General features: G+C 44.4%; 1 protein-coding gene across 1 annotated transcript in view; it reads right to left on the reverse strand.

Moving 5' to 3' along the window:
• The window catches only part of TEX36 (testis expressed 36), a 107,290-nt gene that overhangs the window by 14,517 nt on the left and 72,588 nt on the right, over window positions 1-20,185 (reverse strand). The gene's annotated exons all lie outside the window — the stretch shown is intronic.

Below are 20,185 nucleotides of genomic sequence, written 5' to 3' on the forward strand. Positions count from 1 at the left end.
ACAGCCCGGTGATGAGGGTGGATCTGAGCTCCCTCCCTTCCACCAAGCTGTGAGGCCATGCACAAGTGATTATCTTTCTCTGTGTCTTAGAATGATAACGATAGAAATCCATTTCATTTGGAATTTGAGAACGAAAAAGTGACTTACTAAAGGTAAAACATTTAAAATAGTGCCTGGCCTATCTGGGAAGCATTCGATGAGCGTTTGATGTCATCTATATTATTTTAATTACTGGACTCTCAACTATCAACAGGAGGGAAGATCAGTTGGTGGATGGTGAAAGTTTAAATTCAATGTAGTCCCCAAATCCCCCCAAACCCTTGCAATTTGGCTCTGCCCTTAGTAACTGGGAGCCACCAAGGCCCAGAAGTGAGGGCCCCCAGGCTGTGTGGATTTGTCTTGAAGATCTTCCCGCAGTGGGAAGCCAACAGCTGGCAGGATCCACACACTATCCTCCTGGAGTGTTCTGTAGTACTCTAGAACTGTCTCAGCTTCACTATGTGTGTGTCCACATGCTGGGAAACCGCACTGATCAATACCCTCCTGTCTGCCATGGTTCTCTCTACACTGAATTTACTTGAATCAATAGGAAATTAGTGTTCCTGTATTAGAGCAGATCTTAGTCTTAGCCTTGAAAGTGTAGCTATAATACACATGCATGTTCATGAAGCTGCCACATTAAAGGGAAATATCCCTCAGACTCAGAGGATCAATTAGCAGATGCGTTCATGACGAACTTGTTTACTCTGCTCTTGTCAACTTTTCTTTGTTGAAACTGACCTTCCCTGCTTGTATGAGAATCATTAGTGCCCAACAGGAAAGACAGGGCTTTCCGTTTCACAAGTCTGTGAGCGTTCATTTCTGAGTAGGGCCCAGGCTCAACAATATTTTCACAGAGTGACAGTCGTAATCAAGTCCTAACAAATGATTGTCCTGCACAATAGAACTGCAAATAAAACTCTACATGTTGAATGTGCTTATTGTTCCTCCTTGTTTGCAAACATGTACACAGTGAGATCTTGATTATTTCAGAGCTTGGAAAAACAAAATTGTCTTCCAGTCTGTTTGAGCACTGGTTTATTTTTCTGGCTCCTGGAGAAATGCCCAACTTTTTTGGAAGAGCGTATCTTGTGCATCCTAAACCCTCCCGCTGGGAGAAAACCTTCGGTAAAGACAGCAGGCATGAGGAAAGCGAGGCTGGGGGTGGCAAGTGGAGACCATCCCCATGAAGCCAGACGTGCGTTAGGCCACCAGGGCCACCAGCCACAGTCTGTCTTTGATGAGCTTCCTGTGAGTTCTGACCTCCGTGTAATGACTCCTCTCTAACTACATGCTCACAAATACAACATATTTTTTCTTTGCTTGTATAGAATGTAGCTACTTGAATTTTATATTGAGATTTCTGTAGAAGATAGAGGAGAAGGCAGTGTTTTTCCTACTTTCTTACACAGTCACTCAACACGATGCTTCTGACACCAGATATGCTGGGTTTCCTCCCTGCACATCCAGCAATTCTCTAGCAGACACCAACTGAATAAAAAATCCTGTCATTTCATTCAGTTTTGACACTATCCACCTAGAGATGGCATCAGATCCCTCAGGGCGAGGGCTCAGTCCTACAGCACTCCCATATGAGAGATCAGTCCCAAGCCCCAAGTTGTGACCCATACTTCCAACCACCTGGCTATAAGTCAGGAGTCCCACAACCCCCTTCCTCACATTTGATTACTTTGTTAGAGCAGCTCACAGAATTCAGGGAACACTTTACTTAGGCTCCCCCATTTCTTATAAAGGATGCTACAAAGGATAGAGAACAACAGCTAGATGGAAGAGATGCCTAGGATGAGGTATGGAGGAAAGGGCACAGAGCTTCCATGACCTCTCAGGGGCAACACCCTCCAGGAACCTCCATGGGTTCAGCAACCTGGAAGCTCTCCAAACCCTGCCCGTTTGGGTTTTTATGAAGGTTTCATTATGTAGGCGCGATGGATTACATCACTGGCCACTGGTGATGAAATCAACCTTCATCCTCTCCATGCTCCACTGAGGGTGGGAGGTGGGGCTAAAATTTCAACCTTCCAATCACAGAGTTGATTCTTCTGGCAACCATCCCCCATCCTGGGGCTGCCCAAGGGCCCCAGCCACCAGTCATCTCATTAGCATGACACTTGCTACTTTGGGGATTCCAAGGATTTTAGGAGCTCTGTGCCAGGAACCAGGGGCAAAAACCAAATGTATATTTCTAATTATATTATAACATCACAAGATTCAGGAGGAAAGAAATCATCCCCAACTCCTGAGAAGTTGCCATACTCTAGAAAGAATAATGGAATTTGTAGACCTAGACTTCTCATCCTGCTTCTGCCACTTGCTATGTGACTTTAGACAACATGAGTAGCTTCTCTAGACCTCAGAGTCCCGTTAGGGTAATAAAGTCTTTGGTGCTTGCCTTAAAGGATTGTTATGAAATTCAAACAGGCTAATACATTAGAAAATTCGTGGATGGTGCAAAGCATCACACAGTGTAAGGCATTATCCCTTACAGAGGCATGTGAGGTTAGCTCCTATTAAATGTTCAATGAGGAAACAAAATGCAATTTTAAAAATGAACAGATATGCAAAAGGGCAACTCTTGTATGCTTCCACTACAAATAGGCAAATTCGTAAAGACAGAAAGTAGAAGAGAGGTTACCTGGGGATGAGGGGAAGAGAGAACAGGGAATTCGTGTTTGATGGGCACAGAGTTTCTGTTGAGGATGATAGAAAGTTTCTGGAGATGGATGGCGGTGATGATTGCACAATAATGTGAATATACTTAAGGCCACTGGATTATACACTTAAAAATGGTTGATTTTATGTTATGCAAATTTCACCTGAATTTTAAAAGAGAAAAGAACAGATGTGAGTCTTCCTAGTGGAGGTGACACAAGGGATGTTTTGGCAGAGGAACACGGAGTAGCACAGGAGACAGGCGAGCACGCTGGCCTCTCTGGAGCTCTAAGGAGCTGTCTGAGGCTAGAGTCACAAGCAACCTCTCTCCCAAGACGTAGAAGGACCCAGCTGCCATCTTGATTATATTTTGGGGAAGAGGGACCACACCTTACTTTAGCCCAGAAGAACTTAAATTTTAAACTTCTGGTTTCTACAGTATAGTAGCCAACTGTCTTCTCGAATAAGTAGAGCAATGGACAATTTGCTAGATATATATTTAAATAAGCAAAGGTTAAAAGTAAAAGCATTTTTTAAATGTCCCAGCTAAGTGAAAACAAAAAGAGAGCACATGTAGTAAAATTAATAACAGAAAAAAACTGAATTCATAGTGAAAATCATTAAAAGAGACAACTGGGATCTTTTATACTGATGAAAAGTGTATGCTTGAGCTCTCATATACTCAGCAACACAGCTTCAAGATAGCGGAAGCAACTGAAAGATCAGATGGGATTGAGAAGCCCACATTAGAGTTTAGCACATCTCTCTCAGAAATTAATCAAGTATATTTTAAAAATGTTTCCTTCAAAAAAGCTCTCAAACCTACATTTTTAGAAATGTAAACACACGATTCTACATAAATATGGGTCAAAGAAGAAATTGTGCTGACATTTTTGAAATATTAAAGAGTGAATGACAAAGTTCAAAATATCAAAATCTATGTTTTTGCTAAACTATTACTTAGAGGGAAAGTCACAACATATGTTTGGGAAAAAAGGTTAAAATTGATAAAAACTGTCTGCACAAGTTAGAAAAAGAATAGCAGCATAATTGCAAAGAAAGCTGAATGAAGAAAAGTATAAAACTAGCAAGGAATAAACAGAATAAAAGAATATACAGAATCCACAGAACCAACATTTGTTTTGTAAACTTAAATAGACAAACATCTGGCAAGATTGATTGAAGAAGATCTAGAAGGAGAAAAAGAGAAGTCACAATAAAAACTATTAAGCATATAAAGGGGTAATATAACTGTAGTCACAATTAAGATTTTAAAAATTAGAAGAAAGCGTTGATGTAAACAGTATTCTTTATGTCACAGGGTTTGAAAATTTAAGTGAAAATGAATAATTTTATAGAAATACACATTACAAATGGTAAATTTAGGAAATCAGAATGGATCTCTTAAATAAATCTGAATCAAAGATTTTCTCACACCAAAGGCCCTGACCCAGTCATCTTGACAGGTGAGCTTTACCAGGCCTGCAAATAATAAATAGGTTGTCCCTCCTTCATAAAAATCACCCCCCCACCAAAATAAATAAATATTAATAAATGAAAAGTTCCCCAACTTGTCTGAAGCTAGCATCACATTGATATCAAAATCAGACAAGAACATTCAGAAAAAGGAAAATCCTTGGCCAATCTTCACAGCATCCACCTAGCTAATCTCTCTGTTGCCATTTTTGCCCAATTAGTTTTTCTCCTCTTTGGGGCCCAGGGGATCTATTTAAAGTATAAGTCAGATACATCACCGACCTGCTCAGTAGCCCCTCCTGCTCAATATGTGCTGCCTTCCCTCTGTGCTCCTCCCCAGCCACCTCTCTGTCCTGCCCTCTACTGCTGACTGTATGCCCCCCTTCCAGCTCCCCAAGCAGGCTGCGCACTCCTGCCTCAGGGCCTTTGCACTGGCTGTTCCGCTGATACTCACATGGCTCACTCCCGCCTTTCTTGAGCCTCTGCTCAAATGCCACCTCCTCAGAGCATCCTGCTCTTACCACTTTGTCTAGGATGGCAGTCACTCTCCACCTCCTTCCCCTGTTTACTTCTCTGCCTAGTACATAGCATTACCTAGTTATTGTCTCCCTGTCTAGAATGTAAACCCTACAAGGCAGGGATTTTTTCTATTTTATTCCCTGATGAATCCCAAAGTCCTGGAACTGTGCCTGACACATTGCTGATGCTCCAAAGTGTTTATTAAACAAAGAAAGAAATCTCACTTATAAACTTAGATGTCAGGAATCTTATGAAGATATTAGCAATCTGAATCCAGAAATTATTTCAAAATACTAATAAAGCAGCAACATGACTAGGTAAGTATTTAACCTCAGGAATGCAAGGATGGTTTAACATGAGAAATGTGCTGATGTAACTGTGGTGGGCTGAACAATGGCCCTTCAACATGTCTGTGAATGTGTTGCCTTATACAGCAAAAGGGACTTTGCCAATGTGATTGTTAAATATGTTGACATCTGGATGTTATTCTGGATTATCAAGATGGGCCCATAAAATCACAAAGATCCTTGTAAGAGGAGAGAAGAAGGTCAGAGTCAGAGAAGGAGATGTAAGGCTAGAAATAGAGGTGAGGAAGTTAGAAGGAAAGGGAAGAGGAGGAAGAGGGAGGGAGAGAAAGAGATTCAAAGATAAAGCAAAACTGTTGGCTTTCAAAATGGAGGAAGGGACCATGAATTAAGGAATACCAGTGGCACATAGAGGCTGGAAAAGATGAGAAAATGGATTCTCTCCTAGAGCCTCCAGAGGAAGCACAGCCTGGTTGATACCTTGATTTTAAGACTTTTGACCTACAGAACTATAAGATAATAAATATGTGTTGTTTATTATCTTATTGTTGTTTTAAGCCATTACATTTGTGGCAATTTTTTACAGCCGCAATTGGAAATTAACACAGCAATTTACCACATTAACAGATTAAAGAAAAGGAAATCTCAGTAGATGCTGAGAGAGCATTCAACCACCTGCATGAGAAATCAGCAGATAGGCCCTATAGTCCCACTGGCAAGGATCAAGCCAGCTGTTCTTTACGGAGTGCTGTTTCAAGCACAGCTCAATATAACAGATAACCTGGGACTCTGGACTCAGAAATTCCTGGCTGGGAATCTGGACTTAAAAAGCAGTTGTGTAAATTTGTAATCTCTCCTGTTAACTCGCCTCATCTGTAAAATGGGTTAAAAATATTACCTACTTCAAAAAGCCATTATGGGATGACATGAGATGCCCTTTGCAACATTGCTAGAACAGCTGGCACCTATGAACTGCCTGCCCCAAAAAGAGTGACCCAAACCTGGCTGAGCCCTGCAGGTGACCACATGCAATTTTAGGGGAGTGACTGTTGGCTTCACCATCGCTTAGAACTGCAAAGTGCTTACACTACCCAATGTTGTAGTCCATCTGTCTTCTCTATCCACTGCAGGTGCATGTTTGCACCTGAGGCTTGGACTTCACATCAAACTCTACTTGTGTCCACCATGTGAAGTCCATTCTTTGTTCCACCAATTGGGGTTCCTTCAGAGCCCAACCACTGTTACCAAGCTGTACTTGGGTCTGCTCACCCAGTGCACAGAAAAAAAAACACTCACATGGGCCTTTGCAGCAACAGAAAGTGAGGCATTTATTATAGGGTGCTGAGCAAAGAGAACCTTGCAACTAATGCTTAATACCCAAACTGCCCAATAGCTTACAAGCAAGAGTTTCTAATGGTAGGGTTACATTTCAGGAAAGCAGAAGTTATGGGAAAAGCTGTAAATCAATACATGGAGGTTTTATGTTGGTTTGGCCCAAAAAGGCAGGATATCTTGAAGTGGGCACTTAAAGGTCATAGGTGGATTCAGAGATTCTTTGATTTGCAATTGGTCAAGGAAGCAAGGCTTTCCTAAAAACTGAGGGTCAGAGTAAAGGAGCCTTCAGCTGTGGCCTGGAGGACTTGCTCCAGGCCCCACAGGAAGAAATTTAGAAGAAAGAATGGCAGTCAGGGTTTAGTCCTTATTTCCCCCTTATCTAGATCCACATGACAACGGTTGGCATTTTCCATTTGGCGGGGGGCCTGGGTTTCCAAAAACAACTCAAGGGCATATGCTAGGTGTTATCTTTTAGTTTCTATAGGGATCCCAAACACTCTGTGACTCTGGTTCACTTGGGTGGCTATTGTTGAAGTTATTATTTCCTTCTTATTTAGCGGGTTATTTATTTACTTTCTTAATTGCTGATTATAGAGCTAGCTAGGTGCCTGGAATTTCCCTTGAAGAGACTCAAAATTTGTCCTTTATCTCCATGCCAGGGTTAAGGAGGGTGGGAGTGGCAGGCCCCTAAGAGGGGTCCCTGCTAGGGTCTGTGGGCCACCTGCAAATATGATTCTAACCTCATGTCAGCAGGACACACAGGTTTCCTAAGTCTCCAGTGTATGGTTGTTTGTCACATTCTCTGGCCTGTCTTTGAAGACACTGCTGATACAATGCACATTTGTTGAGGTCGTAGTCTAGACTGGACCCTGCCCAGCTGTTATGTGTAAGCTCACCACAACACTTCAGGGTAGCAACAGTGGAGGAAACAGGATTACAAAAACTGGGTTAGTTTTTTGGCGGTGATGGTAACCCTGTCTGGGTGATGCTGAGGCTAGCACTCCTCCTGCCTTTGCCTCTGAGCTTGTCTAGGCCTACAGGCAGCTCAGCAGCCAGCTCACTCTAATCTCTAGGAAGAGGATCCTTGGAAAAATTGTCCTTTAGGACCTTGACAAGGCCACCTCTCCCCAAACCAACAGAGCCCAGTGCCAATCATCCATTGCCAAGCCGGCCTAATTTTCATGCAAAGAAAATGAATCCAGAAAGTCCATTCCTAGCATTCTCAACATCTCTTCTGACTCTATATTTTGCTAATCAGTAGATTTTACTGATTTTTGCTTGGAGATTTTTAGAGACCCAGCAGATTCACTGTAGGAAATCAAATTCATTCAGCAAACAGGCAAGTCCTGTTTAATCATTGGCCAGGCTCAAAATCATCTCAACAATAACTCACTTTACCTGAGTTAAATTGCACCTTTTCTGGAAAAGAAATTCCTAACATTGAGCTGTCTTGAAAATTCCATACCATTGTTGGAACTCCCAATCCAAAAATTTATAATTGGTCCTGCTGGTTAACCACTAACAAATCAGCTAAATGTGAAGTTGACCATATCAACCCTATTTTTCCATAAATTGGAAATTTCCTCTGGAATCTCATCTTTCTTAACCATGACCTTGCCTGCCCTACTCCGTGCCCCCTGCCTTCTGCTACCTGAAGAGTCACTCACTGAAAGATGAAAAGGTACTCATCTTGGATTTTTCTTCTTAAAATAATCGGAAAAAACTTTTTTTATTATAAAATATAACCACATTAAAGAAGATTTGGAAAATGGAAGAAGAAAAAGAAAAACACCTATAATCCTAGCAAACTGCATCCACTAACGGTTTGTGGAAGAAGTCCACATTGTGGCCCTTAAGATGTTAAAACTGAAATCTGTCTCAGTGTGTAACCAGGGAGACGCATGTCCTGGGCTCTTGGAACCCGCTGAGGCCCAGCTGACACCAGTGCCAGGCCACCACACCAGCCCTGGGGGCAGTGTCCTGTTCTGTGTGTGCATATGTGTGTGTGTTTCCTCTTTACTTCACTCTCTTTATTGATGTTCATTCCTTTCATTTTCCACTTTACTTTTGGTTTTGTTTTTCTGCATTTCCTTCCTTTGTAACAGGTGTCTTTCAGTATCATGTTCTTAGATTCCATGCATGCTGGAGGACCTGGATAAATAGCAAATGGAAATTGCCCATCTGCTTAGGGAAAGATGGCGCATATGAGCACCAAGGTTTACCCAATGCCAGGAACACACACCTTGCTGGAATTAGTAACAGTTTCACTGCCTCAAACAACTGGCAAAAAAATCTGTGATGATATCTCTCCCTTAATATAATACCCTTTGTATTGTATTTGTGCAAATACTACTTTGTGGCCCAATATTTCTGAATGGGCAATGGTCAGAGGCTTCAAAAGTGTAAATCCCTTTCTAAGTCTCAGTTTACCCATCCGTAAATGTGAGGCCCTTCAGGTGGACCTTCTCTGGCTTCCGGGCCACCCCAGCCCTCCTCAATGGAAGCTGTGCCTGTGAGACCCCCAATCCCAGGCTCAGCCCTGCTCTAGACTTCGGGATCCATGCTGTCCTGAGACAAGTGGGAATTAGAAAGCTTCAGTCCCTCATTTCAGGATTGGCTGTCTGATTCAGCCCTAATGTCTCTAGCCCAGTTCAGGAAACTGGGCCTGGATCCAATTTATTTAGGCAGCAAACACAAATGAGTCCCTGCCCAGAGCAGAGGAGCTAGTCTACAGGATGGCAGGTAACTTATGACCTGTGTCATCTTCTTAATAAGATGAGCTGGGCCAATCCAATTACTTTCTCAGAAAGTCTGCATAAGAAAACTAAAATTTCGGAAGAGTTGGCTGTGGGGATGAATCACAAGTTGATGTAGAGGGGCCCAGGGAGGTTGTCCTGGCTCACGTGCAGGCTGAGGAGGAAGTAGAGACTGGGGAGCTGGGGAGGGAAGAGATCTGGGTGGGCAGACGCAAAGAGAGGTGGAAAGATGTCACTAGATGGGAGTGATCACGGGGGTCTCCAAACTTTACCATCATTCCTGTGAGATCCCTGCTGCTGGAATCCTGGACTCCTGAGCCTGTTGTACTTCTGGTGGACCTTCCTTTACTTCAGCTAATGTGGGTGAGTTTCTGTTTCTATTTGAATTACTTAAAATCAGAAAAAAGAAAGCCCTTGGATCTAGCTCTACATGCTACATTTGTGGAAAGTGAGGACCACCGCAGTCAAGTCACTTGCTGAGGACTGCCAGCGATACCCCAGGGTCCCAATCACAACCCTCTATGCAATGGCCTTTGAGTTACAGAGCTCAGGAGGACAACTGTCCCATCTTTAAGCTAAACACAAATCATTCTGTTTCTAAATATGACCCCCACGGAATGGCCTGAAAGCCTCTTGGCATCTCATTAGTGTTTCAAGGGTACATGGAGCCCTGTCTGTGAGAAAGCACAAAGATCTGATTTTGCATCTGTGAGACACTGAATACCGCGGCCCATTTCTATCTGGATCCTACCTGGAACTGCACTAATCCCAAGAGCCTCACTGATGACCTTAGCAAGCAAGAGCAATTGCTAAAGAATACAGTGTATTTGCTGAGTCCAAAAGCAATTTTGTTTTAGCTTTCTCATTTGGCCAGAGGAGTTGGCATGCATAAGTGTTGATTCAATTTTGCTCTCTGGTTGAAATAGAAGACTCAGGAAAATTAAACATGTTTGTGAAATCTAAGCATACTTTATCTATAAATGCCCACATCCTAATATTTTTGGTTTAATTTTCAGTTAATCATAACAGCTAATATTTATGGTATGTTTACAATGTTTGAGGAACTTTTGATTAATAATCACATTTAATCTTCACAATAATTTTATAAGACACGTATAGTATTAAAGAAGTTATAATAATTACTATATGGATGGGGACCTCCCTGTAACTTGCCCAAGAGGCATAGCCAGGAAGTGGCAATGCCAGGTTCCCATCTCAGAGGCCCATTCTCTCCCAACCTTTTAGCCATATAGCCCCAAAGGTGGTTAGCTAAGGAAACAGATGATTGCTTGTTTGTTTGAGTTACAGACAGTGAAGATAATTCAAGAATTTGTAATTGCTCATCCCTGCTGGGGGATATTAGCTAGACATTAGCTGTAGCATGTGAATCATGACACTCGTTTCTGGCTGAGTTATTACCTATGCACAATGGTGCTCACCAGCTTGCCAGCTTGGTTTAGAAAGTTTGGGGAGAAGATGGTGCACACTGCTTCCAGTTGCTTCCCACTGCTGATGGCTCAACTGGGGATCCAGGGCCCCCACCTACCCTCAATTGTTAGCAGGCAGTCCCTGGCTTCAGTTTTACATCTGAGTTGTGACCCTGGGACGATCTGGGGGATGTTGATGTATCACAGCCCATGAACTCTTCAGACATCCTCTGAGAACACCGACCTGCTAACCAGTTGGAGGGAGTGGTAGACACTTGGCAAGCCTCCACACATTGTGCACTGGGGTCCTCGCCCTGGACAAGGTCCAGAGGCAGCACCTGCATGCGGGGTGTCTTCCTTGTCCCTGCTCTTGCTGCTCTGCCAAAGGTGCACATCCAAGGACCATCCCCATACCCCCAGCAGGGAGGCGAACAGATTTATAGCAAGATCCAGGGAGGTGTTGCAGGGGGAAAGGGGAGGCCAGCCTGGGCTCTGCCTCTATCTGCTGAGCAAGCCACCGCCCCTCTCTGTGCCTCAGCTTCCTTGCCTGTCAAAAAGAAGGGGCAAGAGTATCCTGGGGAGAAGGAGGGGGCTCAACTGTGACCTAGTGTGGCAGAAACGCTGCCTGGTTTATGCGGGATATGAGGCTGGCCTAGCACCCATCTCCTGGCAGGTACATCTCAGGATACACAGGGCCTTCATTTTCACTATGAAATTTGAAGTGAATATTGTCATTCTTGTGCTTAAAGCCATAGATGGGAAAGTGCTTTTCATCTATTAAAAAAATTCTCAGCTCTCATCACATCCCTCTACCACTCTGTATTCAAACCAGGGAGGATTTCATTACTCCTCAAGCCCCACTGGGCACCTTCCGCCCTGTCTCGTGCTGTTCCCCTCTATCCTTCCTTCAGGGGTCAGGCAAGCCCCATCTGATTCCCTCCACTGGGATTCGTCTCTCCTCCTCATGCTCCCCGGCAGCTGTATTACTCTGACTTGTGCTTGATTGATTCATTCATTCATTCATCATTCATTCATTCATTCATTCAACAAACACACTGTGAGTGCCGGCTCTGTGTCCTAAAGACACAAATCAAAGATGGGACAGAGAAGAAATGGATGAAGGGGAGAAAGCAAAGGTGAAGGTACAGAATAAGTCTAGACACATTTCCAAACTCTCTCCATCCAGACTTTTAAAATTCTATGTGTTTATATTTCTATGCCGTATAGAATTCTGTTCTCTTTTTTAGGAATTAACATTTGTATCCTTTCCATGGAATACTTGTTAAGAATACGTCAAACGCATGCGGTACAAATGAATACTTCGAGGACAGCCTGATGATTACATGACACCTGGAGATTTCCATGGGGACCTGTGTGGCTTGCGGTTCCAGTTCTGTCCTCTCCGGGGCTTGGGAAGGTTCCACCCAGCTGGACCCCGCCCACGGGCCCACCTGGTGCCATGCATGGAGAGGTGAACACGGCTCCCAAGGCCAAGCATGACAGAACTGGGCAGAAAGAGACTCGGACCATTTTTCAGGAGCGATGACCATCTGCGGACAAGGCCAACCAGCCTTCCTGTCCTAAGAGTCCCATTTGTCCAATAAAACTACTTAAATAAACGCACCACCCCTCTCCATGGCCCCCCTCCAGAAGCTACAGGAAGGGATGGTTCCCTTACCAGATGGTTTCCACTTTGATTTCTCTGACTTCCAAGTACCTGTGCCCCCATCCCTGCACCAGAAACCTGGCGGGGGTCCGGGGGTGGGGTGGGCAGGGCAGAGGTCACAGTAAAGCCCTTGAGCTCCCCTCTGCACCTCTTAGTGGTCCCCCATCTGCTCCGCCCGTTGCCTGAGCCCATTTCCCCCACTGGTCCTTGCCCCCGCCACCCAGTGCTTCTCTTCTCTAACCCAGCCCCCAGGAGAACTTGTTGACGAACCTTATACTGCACAGTGGTCACAAATAAGGCTGTGCCATCATTCTCACCTCTAAAACGCTGGCATGCAATTGATGGCAAAATCTGGGGGCAGGCTAAGCTGTTGCTGAAGCATGGCAGCCCTGGAGGCTGGTTTCTGTGGCAGGGCATGCAGCCACCTGCACAAACCTCACGTCCACAGTGCCAGGCGTCAAAAGGACAACGTATCCACAGTTCCCTTATGCAGTCCTAATATTGAAAATCAGAGCCACATCCTCCCCTCCCCACCCAACTCCTGCAGTCTGAGATGATCCACCCCCCTTCACCAGAACACAGGACCCTCTAGAGTGCAAAGTGCCCCATGTCACCGAGCAAAGAGGGAAAGGAGGCACTGGCTGGGCCCAGTGGGCAGGTCAGGCAAACTCCAAATGTCTGGCTCTTGTACTGCACTGTAAGAACTTGGGCCCTAGGGTATAAGGGGCCCATTCCGGTTCAGTCCAGCCTCCCCCGGGACCCAAGAAGCTCAGAAAGTGCTTGCTGGTGAGCAATGAGCCTAGGATGAGGGTCTGTATGTCAGAGTTGATAAGTCGGGGAGGAGTCCTCAGGAAAAGAAACATGTTTCCCATAAAATGTGACCAGAGCCAGGAGAAAGAACTCTCAATGGCAGGGTTCCCTGACCAGTACCAGTTGGTGGCCTGTTAGGAACCAGGCCACACAGCAGGAGCCCAGATGAGCAAGTGAAGCTTCATTTGTATTGACAGCCCCTCCCCATCACTTGCATTACCGCCTGAGCTCCCTGCCCCCTGTCAGATCTGGAGTGGCATTAGATTCTCATAGGGGCACAAACCCTATTGTGAACTGTGCATGCAAGGGACTAAGTTGCACGCTCCTTATGAGAATCTAGCCTGGGCACGGTGGCTCATGCCTGTAATCCCAGCACTTGGGGAGGCTGAAGTGGGAGGATCACAAGGTCAAGAGATTGAGACCATCCTGGTCAACAAGGTGAAACCCCATCTCTACTAAAAATACAAAAATTAGCCAGGTGTGGTGACATGTGCCTGTAGTCCCAGCTACTCAGGAGGCTGAGGCAGAAGAATCGCTTGAACCCAGGAGGCAGAGGTTGCAGTGAGCCAAGATTGTGCCACTGCACTCCAGCCTGGAGACAGAGCGAGACTCTCTCTCAAAAAAAGAAATAGAGAGAGAATCTAATGCCTGATGATCTGTCACTGTCTCCTATTACCCCCAGAAGGGACTATCTAGTTGCAGGAAAATAACCTCAGGGCTCCCACCGATTCTACATGATGGTGAGTTGCATAATTATTTCATTACACATTACACTGTAATCATAACAGAAATAAAGTGCACAATAAATGGAACGTGCTTGAATCATCCGGAAACAATCCCCTCCAGCCTTGGTCTGTGGGAAAATTGTCTTCCACAAAACTGGTCCCTGCTGCCCAAAAGGTTGGGGATGGCTGCTCTCTGGTACCGGGGAGAAGGATGCTAGTGGGGCCTGTCCCCAGGCACAGCACGCAGGGCAGCTGGACCCACCTTATCCCTCTTATTCTCCTGTTATGCCTTCGACTCATTTTATTTTCCTTCCTAGACAGCCCGTAAAGTCTATGAGGTCAGGACCATGTCCTCCCAGTTAATCTCCACACACAGCATAGTGCAGCAATGTGGTCAGTTAATCTCCATATGCAGCATAGTGCAGCAATGTGGTCAGTTATTCTCCACACGCAGCATAGTGCAGCAATGGGGTCAGTTAATATCTCCATACACAGCATAGCGCAGCAATGTGGTCAGTTAATATCTCCATACAGAGCATAGTGCAGCAATGTGGTCATTTATTCTCCATACACAGCACAGTGCAGCAATGTGGTCAGTTAATCTCCACACACGGCATAGTGCAGCAATGTGGTCAGTTAATCTCCACACGCAGCATAGTGCAGCAATGTGGTCAGTTAATCTCCGTACACAGCATAGTGCAGCAATGTGGTCAGTTATTCTGCATACACAGCATAGTGCAGCAATGTGGTCAGTTAATCTCCACACACAGCATAGTGCAGCAATGTGGTCAGTTAATATCTCCATACGCAGCATAGTGCAGCAATGTGGTCAGTTATTCTCCACACACAGCATAGTGCAGCAATGTAGTCAGTTAATATCCATACACAGCATAGTGCAGCAACGTAGTCAGTTAATCTCCACACGCAGCATAGTGCAGCAATGTGGTCAGTTAATCTCCATACTCAGCATAGCGCAACAATGTGGTCAGTTAATCTCCATACGCAGCATAGTGCAGCAATGTGGCCAGTTAATCTCCACACGCAGCATAGTGCAGCAATGTGGTCAGTTAATCTCCATACACAGCATAGTGCGGCAATGTGGTCAGTTAATCTCCATACACAGCATAGTGCAGCAATGTGGTCAGTTAATATCTCCATACGCAGCATAGTGCAGCAATGTGGTCGGTTAATCTCCATACACAGCATAGTGCAGCAATGTGGTCAGTTAATCTCCACACACAGCATAGTGCAGCAATGTGGTCAGTTAATATCTCCATACGCAGCATAGTGCAGCAATGTGGTCAGTTATTCTCCACACGCAGCATAGTGCAGCAATGTAGTCAGTTAATATCCATACACAGCATAGTGCAGCAATGTAGTCAGTTAATCTCCACACGCAGCATAGTGCAGCAATGTGGTCAGTTAATCTCCATACTCAGCATAGTGCAACAATGTGGTCAGTTAATCTCCATACGCAGCATAGTGCAGCAATGTGGCCAGTTAATCTCCACACGCAGCATAGTGCAGCAATGTGGTCAGTTAATCTCCATACACAGCATAGTGCAGCAATGTGGTCAGTTAATATCTCCATACGCAGCATAGTGCAGCAATGTGGTCAGTTAATCTCCATACACAGCATAGTGCAGCAATGTGGTCAGTTAATATCTCCATACACAGCATAGTGCAGCAATATGGTCAGTTAATCTCCATACACAGCATAGTGCAGCAATGTGGTCAGTTAATCTCCATACACAGCATAGCGCAGCAATGTGGTAAGTGCTTTAGAATTCTTTTGTTAGTGAAAACAAAAAAGAGTGAAGGAATGAATTAAGGAAACTTTCTGGGTCCAAGATGTTTATTTATTTATTTATTTATTTATTTATTTATTTATTTATTTTTGAGATGGAGTCTCGCTCTGTCACCCAGGCTGGAGTACAGTGGTGCCATCTCCGCTCACTGCAACCTCCACCTTCTGGGTTCAAGCAATTCTCCTGCCTCAGCCTACCGAGTAGCTGGGATTACAGGTGCCCACCACCACACCTGGCTAATTTTTATATTTTTAGTAGAGACGGGGTTTCACCATGTTGGCCAGGCTGGTCTCGAACTCCTGACCTCAGGTGATCTGCCTTCCTCAGCCTCCCAAAGGGCTGGGCTTACAGGCATGAGCCACCACGCCCAGCCAGATCTATCTATTTTTATATTCTAGTTACGGGGAATCTATTCACCTTTCATCTTATTTATTAAAACCAACTTTGTGGACTAAAATCAATGATGCATTTAAGTCATTCATCTACCGAGCTTTTATTTAGCACCTACTCTGTACTTTTTTTATGCAGGAGTTTACCAGCCCAGAGGGAACTTTGTATCTGAAGACATTCTTAGACTGTTGGGCCGTGTTCTAAAAAATCAATTCCTGGAATCCCAGCAGTCATATAAGTAGAAAAAGAGAAATTGACAGTCCTTCCAATTAAGCACCCTTGTAGGATTTATTTTTTCCCTATAGTGAAATGTATTCAAGAACGACAAGACATCAATAGATTCCTATGTTTTCAAACATCTCTCCGAAAATCCAAACCCTAGACCACATCTTCCTTTCTGTCCAAACAGGTAATTATACTTTGTGTATTAAAGTCTTATATCTTTGACCTATCCAGTGCACAAAAAACAGTTTAACCTTTAAACCAAGTCATGTATACCATTTTACTCCTAGAAAGTTGAATTTATGTTATTCCGTCAAATCAGTATCAACCTGACCTTTAAACACATCAGTGTTTCTTGGAAAAATATTATGGCTGGGATGGCTACCACGGTAAACAATATTAGCTGCTCCTACCCAGTGCTGAGCCGTGCTGTGCTGTAGCTTATCAAATCAGGGGGTGGAAGTCAGCAGGGACCAGAGCTCTTCTGACAAACACTACAGGATATGAAGAACAATGTAAATGCACCAGAGTTGGCAGATATATTTCTATATTACTGTTCCGGAGATAACAGCTAAGGTGAATCATTTCCTACCACCTACCATTCCAAATTATTTCAAATTCTGAAGGGACTCTATTTATTTCATTGGTAGCTAGCAATTTACTTAGCTGAAGATCATTATATTTATGTGTCTGTGAAATCCTCACAATAATTACACATTTGAGCCGTCTCAGATGTGCTATACGTATTCTCATTAGTCATATACTTGCAATGATAGTATCACATTTTTCTGTAGCAACCTTCACAACGTACACATAAAGCGCCCAACTGGATGTGAACTTTGATTCTCATGGTTTTCCTAGGTATCATATTTATCAAACAGCAGGATGCCTTCATTCACATGCAAATGCTTACAGAAAGCTGGAAAATAGTCTTAATTTCTCTTTTCTCTAGATCACTTGGGTGCTGCAGTCCTGGAAGATATTGTATTGGGCAGCAGGGAGAGCAAACCTAGCTGAGATCTAAAATTACTTTAGGAGCTTACCAAAAAGTTCCATAATGGGAAATATTTATAAGACAGCACACTTCCTTCCAAAGCATAAAGTCATTGCAGGATAAGCGCAAGGCATTTGTAATTTCCAGTGCTGTCAAGCAAGTGTCCCCAGGTTGAATCCTGGACAATATTTATGAGGCTGGTTGGTTTATCCGAAAGGTCTATTTTGTCATTTTAAAGTCAGAGATTATGAAAGAGAACAGACTGCCTGGTGGTTTTGCCCATTTCTGCCCTCCCCGCATTTATTTCAGAAGCTGTTGTTAGTGTAAACATGGTGATTCTCAGAACATCTCTAACCTTGACAGCAAATAAGAACAATTCTCCCTCCTGAGCAATGATCCCAGGAGAACATGGGGATTCATTCAGGTGCCAAAGAATATTGTTGAACCACTAGCTCATGACAGAGACACATCCTCATTTGCCATAGCGTCTCAGAACACATATGTGCTCACTGGGTTTACATGTGACTCCCCGACTAGCTGGTAGGCCCTGGGAGCATAAGAACTCTATCTGCTCATGTCCACCTTTGCATCCCTAGCATCTAGTATAGTGCCCAGCACATAGTCAGTGCTCAATAAATATTTACTGGGTAAGCAAATGACTGAGGCAATGAGCTGAACCGCCTCCATGCCATAAGCCTTTTCATGGGGAACTATAACCCTATCTCGAGTTTGGACTGTCTGAGGCTGAGTCACATGACTTTCCCATAGAAGATTGAAGCCAGAGTGAGAATTCAAGTCTCCAGAACCCGCAGGTGCTATCACCTTCTTCCATGCATGAAATGATGGTTTAATGAGTACCTACTATGAACCCAAAGCTGTGCCAGTCATAGGGGCAGCTACGGTCAACGAGTCACACAGATCTGGCTCTCACAGAGCTTGGAGACTGATGAGAAAACAGGTTTAGCAACAGCTCACAGGAAAGGATATTCCAGAGCGGGGAAAACAGTCACTAAACAAGGACACTGTTCACAATAAAGAGAAAGGAGGATGTGGTTCCTGTGAGTGTTGCTGTATGTGAAACCACCCCAAAGCTTGGGTCTTAGAGGGGAGTTTGTGGGTGGTGGAAATGTTCTATAGATTGGTTGTGATGATGGTTTCATGACTATACATTTGTCGGGAAAACTCATTGAACTACTGAAAAGGGATGCATTTTACTAAATATAAATTGTAACTTAGTAAACTGACTGTTAAAATTAAATAAAAAGACTTTAAAGAATGAAAACAACAGTCACTGATTATGCTCACAGATACTATGGGTTGGGAATCTGACATGGACACCATGGAAAAACTTGTCTGTCCTCCACGAAGCCTGGGACCTCAGCTGGGAAGGCCCATAAGCTGGAAATGACCAAGTGGCTGAGGGCTAGAGGGACCAGGAACTCCCTACATGTCTAGTGTCTGGGCTGTGGGCTAGTGTGACTGGAAGACTAGACTGCCCCCTGGAGCACCCCTATTTCAGCCTCCCCGCTCAGCACACCTTGTTGAGGGCCTACTGCGTGCCAGCACTAGGGATGCAGAAGTTAGCACCATAGACAAATAGCCCCTTTCCTGTTGGAGTTGACAGTCTAGAGAGGGAAGGCAGACAGGAAACAACATTATACATAAGGATATTAACGGTATGTTAGAGGTAATACATTCATGGAATAAAAATTTTAAAAAGGGAGGCCGGTCGCGGTGGCTAACACCTGTAATCCCAGCACTTTGGGAGGCCGAGGGGCGGGCGGATCACTTGAGGTCAGGAGTTTGAGACCAGCCTGGCCAACATGGTGAAACCCCACCTCTACTAAAAAAAAAAAAAAGAAAAAAAAAGAAAAAAAAAATTAGCTGGATGTGGTGGCTTGCACCTGTAATCCCATCTACTCAGGAGGCTTGAACCTGGGAGGTGGAAGTTGCAGTGAGCCGAGATGGTGCCACTGCACTCCAGCATGGGCAACAGAGTGAGACTCCATCTCAGGAAAAAAAAAAAAAAAAGCAAACTTTTAAACAGGGGAAGGGGTTGGAGAGGTGGGAGAGGGAACATTCTCTGTGGGGAGCTGTGTGGTTGGTTGGTGGCCCTATGCTTTGTTTTGCCAATTCAATGGTGTGAAATGGAATCACATTATGGTTTTAATTGCCTGAGTTCAGTGTCTTCAGATGTGTGGCAGGCACTGCTAGCTGGTCACCCAGCACGGTTCCTCTTTTTCTTGGGCACAGTTAAACTATATTTCCCAAGCTCAACTGCATTCAGCTGTGGCCTTGAATGGCGATCTAACCAACAGAATGTGAGTAGCAACCAGCTACCATCCCCAGGTCCAGCCCAGGAAAACCTCCCATGCGGGATCCTTCTCCCTCTTTTCTTTTTCCAGCGGCTTAATTCCTACGGCAACTTTGGAACTACCATATTGAAGATGGCAGAGCCTCCAACAGCCAGGAACCCTGTGGGCTGTGAAGAGAGAACTTTGCCCCTCCCTTCACCAGCCTGGAACATTTGCCCTGTTTATATGAGCAAGAAAGAAATGTCTGCTGTGGGGACACACGTTGCAGCAGCAACCCCATCCTAACTCACACCACGTGTTTATTGATCATTTGGTTTCTCCTGAGAATTACATGCTCAGACTCTTCACCAAATTTAGTATGGGGTTATATTCTTTCATTTGTCTGTAGTGAGATATGAGTTTGGCAGGACTGGTTTCACAAGATACAGGTCACGAAGACCCTGCTGATAAAACAGGACACAGTCAAGAGGCTGGACAAAACCTGCCAAAACCAAGATGGTGATGAAAGCAACCCCTGGTTGCCTTACTGCTCATTATGCGTTTATTATAATACATGAGCATACTAAAGGACACTCCCACCACTGCCATGACAGCTTACAAATGCCATGGCAATAGCTGGAAGTTATCCTAAATAGTCTGAAAGATTGGGGAACCCTCAGAGAATTCCCTGCCCCTTCCCGGAAAACTCATGAATAATCCACCCCTCATTTAGCATACGATCAAGAAAT

This window comes from Pan paniscus, chromosome 8, assembly GCF_029289425.2.
Source record: "Pan paniscus chromosome 8, NHGRI_mPanPan1-v2.0_pri, whole genome shotgun sequence".
Taxonomy (NCBI): Eukaryota; Metazoa; Chordata; class Mammalia; order Primates; family Hominidae; genus Pan; species Pan paniscus.